Here is a 6,468-nt window from a genome sequence, read left to right on the forward strand (position 1 = left end):
TTACATGAGTTTATTTATTTTGATTCAATTAATTCACATTTCTTCTTAGAATCTTTTATTAGTTTTTATTTTCCAATAACCAGGGGCATGGGCGACGGTGGCAGAGGCGTGGTTAGGGTTGGTGGTTAATTGATGTGGCTCGTGGTAGGAGTACTCGTGGCAAGCGAAGCTCGTGGCAAGAAAAGCTCTTGATAGCAAAAGATAGTCGAATAAAGTACCATTTGGGGAGGTGAAGATAGGGGATCAATTCGTGTATGTGGTAATCTTCTTTGTTTTCTTTTAAATATTAAAAGAGAAAAACGAGTAATAAAATAAAGTAAATTTGTAAATGTTGTATATGATTGTGTAAAATCCGTTTATAAAAGGAGAATGACCTTCAAAGTTTGTCAGTCTTCAAAATGTAGTAAACATTATAAATAATTGGTCTAGGCGAGGCTTAAACTCACAACCTTCGGCTCATAAGACCAACACTCTAACCAACTGAGCTACAAGACCTTATTGAATATATTTTTATCATTTTTTATAATTGATTTAACTGCTTTAACTAGATAATCAAGTAAACCGGCATTCTTGATATCCAACTGAAGAAATAGGCCAAGAACAAGAAACAACTAAGCTAACAAAAATGCGAATAGTGGCTAGTTAAACAACGGGACTGAATGTTTCGTCACATTCTGCTCTTACCTGCTGAGTTTGACCACACTTTAAGAACCTTTTCAAATTTTTTTTTATTGCTTTTATTTTCCATATATTCGTCATTTATACTTTATAACCTTATTAAGTCAACTGTATATTCGTTTACAAATTTGAAACTATCGTTACCGAGTATGTAAGAATAATATCAAAATATCAAAGATATTATTCTTATATTGTGAATTATACTTAGTATATATTATCCTTGTATTTAGGTAATGTAATTATTTAGTTGCCTTTTTATAGGAGATTGTTTAGAATAGTCAAAGATTGTGTTTAACTAATTGTCGTATATATGTATCGTATGATTTGGTGTTTGATTCAATAAGAAATACGAAGGCAATTCTTCACTTCTCTGTTTTTCTTGTTCTTCAATATTTCATATGGTATCATGAGCAAGGTTACGATTCAAACACAATTTCGAAATCAAATCAATCACTTGTCGATTTCATCATGTCTGGTGACGACAAATTGAAAGGGATCGGTCCAAAGACTATTCCCATGACATCACCGCTTTACCTTCATCCTTCCGAAAACCCAAATTTAAATGTTACACAAATTATTTTTAATGGAAATAATTATGATATGTGGGCAGAGGGTGTCAAAAACGGGCTCGATGCAGAGAATAAACTGGCTTTCATCGAATGGAAGGTGGATAAGCCGGTGACTAATGGAGAGGACGATAATATGGAGTTAGTAGCATGGCGGCAATGTAATGCGATATTAAGGGCATGGCTTCGAAACATGATCGATCGGAAGTTACATGCGAGTATCACCTTTTCTCAACCCATAGAAGATATCTGGGAAGAGTTGCATAATAGGGACTCGGCTGGAAATGCCCAAGAATTCACCAACTCAAAAGTGAACTTAATCAATGTAAGCAAGGAAGGGATAGCGTGGTTGAATACTATACACGCTTGAAGACGATTTGGGATGAGTTAGCAAATTACAGCAAGGTCAAGAACTGCACCTGCGGAGCAGCTGCGTTGATAACAAAGGAACGGAGGAAGAAAAGGTACATCACTTCTTAATGGGTTTGGATTCAAGATTGTATAGCAATAGACGATCAAACCTATTAATGGAGGACCCGATTACAACGCTGACTCGCGCATATGCCTTGATCTTACGGGAGGAACGACATGCTTCTTTAACCAAAGTTAAAGAAGAACGTATGGATACGGCAATGGCTACAAAGGTCTATGGAGGAGGAAAAGGACGAGCCACCAATGCCAAATCTGAGGACCACGAAGGAGAACCACCACCACAGTGCACTTATTATGGGAAGTATTACCACACGGAAGAATTTTTTTATGATAAACATGGCTATGAGGAAGTGAAAGCGCGAGAAAGAGGGTGTGGTCGATACAGAGGCGGTGGTGGTCGTGGAACTGGTGGTCGAGGATAAGGCAAAGGCCGTGGACAGAGCACTTATCTGGCTAATGCAGTGGGCAGTACTTCAAGTATGAAAGATGGGGAATCATCGAAGGCCAACCAACCCTTCACCAATGACGAGATCGAAAGGTTGCAAAGCTTGTTGTTGGCTAGCCCAGATGGTAATGATAAGTTACAAGGTATGAAATTTAAAATTGATATTGAATGGATGATAGACAGCGGAGCTTCTCACCATATGACGAGAAAACGTGAATGTTTAGAAAATATTTGGATTGAGGAACATTTGATTGTAAGTTTTCCCGATGGGAGAAAAGTTGAGGCTAATGTCCATGGCAAAGTCAGATTAAATTCACATTTCGTTTTGAAAGATGTCTTATTTGCGCCTTCACTTACTTCTGATCTCATTTCCGTCGAACAATTGATATGTGAAAATAATGGTCTCATAACTTTTCATTCTGATTTTTGTGAAATACAGGACCGGACTATGATAGGCTATCGCACACCTATGCAAAGATAATATTTATACCCTAGGTAACAAATTAATGTAGTACTTAGGGGTCGAACCCAAAGGAGACGGGAGTTTATAATTTAATTGTTATGGATTGAATTTTACCTTGGTAGATTATCGATTGATTGATTGGGTTGAAGCGATAAAACAATAATAAATAAAATGTCTAGGGAGGTCGGGTCACACATGCTAATTACGTAAATGCTTATGTCAAGTTAGGAAGTTGATTTTACGATAAATGTTTTTGCTTAAAGACACCTATCTTACGATATTAGTGTCAACCATAGACCGGGTCCTAGAGAAACTCTCGTTTATGATTAGGACGTCCTACTACACATGCTTAGTCTAATCCGATTTCGTGCCTCTCGACTTATAGAACGAATTAACAAACTTAATCAATGAATAAGGCCATTAAACAAAGATTAAACGTGACGATTAAAACATGTGATAGAAACAATTTATCAATTTAACTTAGCCTCATTTTAACATTTACAATTTACTTAGTCGTGCATGGTTTCCCTTACTCCTTAGACAAATGTAACTACTCAAACATGATGAAAATGTAAACTACACTAATGATAATTAAAATGATAAACATAATGGAAATGTAAATAGAAATTACCTTGCAATATGGAAATGGAAATGGAACTTGGAAGAACAATACTTGAAATGTAAATTGTAAAAGAACTTGAATGGAAATTATATTGAAATGCTTAAGGTAAAATGTTTGTCACATAAAACTAAAAGTAATTCTAATCTAAACTAAACTAAATTAAAAACTAAACTAACCTAAGACTTAGAATTCCCATTCAAGTTCATTTACAATTGGCTAAAATTAAACTAAATTAAAATACCCAAGCCCCCAAACTTCTTTTCTCTGCATTCTTGAGTGGGTTAGTTCCTGGAGGTGCAGATCATTCAGCTTGAAGAGGCGTGCTACTGTGGCTATATTGGCTATGATCTATGGTATCTGGATTGCACGGAATATTTGCAGGACTGATGCTTATGTGCCTAGACCTTGTGCCCTCACTAAACGAGTTATTGAAGACGTGCAATACAGGTGTGAGCTGCTGCAGCTGACGTGATGTAGGGAGCCTGACTGTTTCTTTATATGCTGATTCCTCTTAGATTTGTTTGATTGAGTTGTAATGGGATTCTTCTCTCTTGGTGATGATGTACTGAACATACTATTTATGATAATATATTTCACATTTCACCAAAAAAAAAACTAAGACTTAGAGAGAATATTATGTGAAAAATGTATATGGAATGGTGTGTCCAAAAGCCTTGTGACGAGTCCCCTATTTATAGGATTTGAGTGTGTAACGTAAACAAGCCAAAAACACACGTCCCCGATCGGGGACACCCAACCTCGATCGGGGTTAACATTGCCTGGGTATTTTTGTAACACCCCCATTTATTAAGGAGCCATTAGCAAAACATTCCCAAATAAATAGGACTGTTACCATCTTGGTTTCCCGAGGTAGTGAATAACAAAGTCCAACTCACCAAAGTACTTTAAATTAAAAACTTTAATGATTACATGTTTATTACAAATTATCTAACTAAAACTTAGTATAAATATTTACAACTCGCAGCGGAAAATAAATAAGTAATATAACTATATTTGTGATCTAGACTTCATCTAAGGTTCCAAGTTTGGCTCTCATCCCAATGCTCCCAAGTCAGCTAATCTTTGGTACCTGTCAAATCTGCTCCCCATAAAACGGTTCACCACAGGTGTTCACGAATACACAGTCAACCGCGAGGTTGAGCAGGAATAAATACTAACAACAAAAACATACGATAACAATCCAATTCCTTTTTATATTGCACAACCTCCTGACAACGTGCTCCATCCTTTTACTTAGCACACCTCCCTTAACAACGTGCTCACTTTACATCATTCCAACCGAAGTTGAAGTATCCACCATCCCAACCGAAGTTGAGGTATTCACCATCCCAACCGAAGTTGAGGTATCCACCATCCCAACCGAAGTTGAGGTATCCATCATCCCAGTACTGAGGTATCCAACATTTACGACATGAGATAACCAACAACCACAATATAAACCAATGACATATACTTCACAACTGATAATTCATCCAACAACATTATCGAGTAAAAGTTGAGTAGGATTTATCCCTACCTGATAAGCAAATATTCCGTATACAACGCTCCAAGCAAAGCAAAGCAATACAACACGTAGAAACCCAATTAAATCGTCTCAACAACTCCGTCACCTAATAAAATATCATTATTCAATATTAATTATTTACTTTATTTATACTTCATTAATAATTATCATTATTAATCATCATATTTTATTCACAACCTATTATGATTAATTATTATGATATACAAAAACCCGCATCAAACCCAACTTAGAAACCCGACTCAACGATTAATAATTAATTAATCCCGACTCAACTAAAGATATACCCATTTATTAAATTCAAAACCCGATTACCCACCAAAACCCGAGTCAACCCGTCTTGATTATTAAATAAAAGTCAACCATAGAACCCGTGTACGCACACCCACAAACACCACCCCATACAACACGTTAAAACCATGTTCAACACCCTTCCTTCACCCGTCCTTTACCGACACTACCAACCACCAATGACACCCCCCCACCTGCCATCTCAAGTCCGCACTATGGTGCATACATACGACCATTAACCACCAGCCTAGCCATCACCAGAAGCCCACAACCTCACGCCCTAGCTACCACGACCATGAACACCAAATACCGAAAACCCAACACCCGACACCCCCATCTACACCAACCACACCACCTCTGGCCACCACCTTTGCCACCAATGACCCACGGTGGTTCCAGGGGTGGTCCCTCCTTCCCCTCGACCAAACACCGCCACCACAACAACCCCTAAAACCGCCAGCAACAACAACAAACAACTCTCCCCTGTTTCGAATTTCCGGCCAACTCCACCACGAACCACCACCTGAAACTGTTGAAGTATGAGACTTTTAGTGTATTCTAGAAGTTTCCGTAATATTCTAGATTTATCCGGAATGTGCTAGAATAATGTAGAAACAACTAGAAGAGTCTAGAAGGATCTAGAAGAGTCATGTATGTTCTAGATTTATGTAGAACAACCTAGAATCTTCTAGACATGTGTATAAGTGGTAAGGAACTCTATAGAGTTCCGTGTCTAGGCCACTCTAGAATGTCATATTCTAGAGTGTTCTTAGGATGTAGGAGAAGGAGGAGGAGCTCTATAAATAGAGGACTTCCTCTCCAATTTCTATGACCCAAGTGTATCCCAACAAATTCACAACAAATCAATAAACAAACTAATTCTTTTAAACTAAACTCCAACTAATCAACCTTCAACTAATCAACTAAACAAACAACTAATCTCCACTCTACCTCCTATACTCCCCCATACACCAACAAGTGGTATCAAGAGCTCTAAAGATCTTAGGGCAACAAAATAAAACTATGGCTTCCGCATCAAATACTCTATCGTCTACTCTTCCAATTTTTGGAGGAGAAAATTACGACTATTGGTGCATTAAAATGAAGGCTCTCTTAAAATCAAATGCACTATGGGAGATTGTGGAAAATGGTCCCGAAAAGCAACAAGAAGGTGTTCAACCCACCGAAACATCCTTAAATAAAATAAATGAGGATGAGATAAAGGACGCCAAAGCCTTGTCTTTCATCTTTAATGCTGTTTCGGAGACCATCTTTCCAAAAATACTGCGGGCTTCTACCGCAAAAGAAGCATGGAATTTACTCCAAAAAGAATTCTATGGTGATGAAAGGATAAGGGCATTACGTCTTAATGCCTTAAGAAAACATTTCGAAAATTTGAAAATGGGGGAGAATGAAGACATAACAACC

At 37.6% G+C, this 6,468-nt stretch overlaps 1 non-coding gene across 1 annotated transcript; it reads right to left on the bottom strand.

Annotated features, from left to right (window-relative positions):
* Positions 1 to 421: 421 nt before the first annotated feature.
* TRNAI-UAU (transfer RNA isoleucine (anticodon UAU)) lies at positions 422 to 495 on the bottom strand. The gene has a single exon. It is a non-coding gene; the product is annotated as a tRNA-Ile (tRNA).
* Between the last annotated feature and the right edge of the window lie 5,973 nt (positions 496 to 6,468).

The sequence above is a fragment of the Silene latifolia genome, chromosome 1 (genome assembly GCF_048544455.1).
Source record: "Silene latifolia isolate original U9 population chromosome 1, ASM4854445v1, whole genome shotgun sequence".
In the NCBI taxonomy this organism is placed as follows: domain Eukaryota; kingdom Viridiplantae; phylum Streptophyta; class Magnoliopsida; order Caryophyllales; family Caryophyllaceae; genus Silene; species Silene latifolia.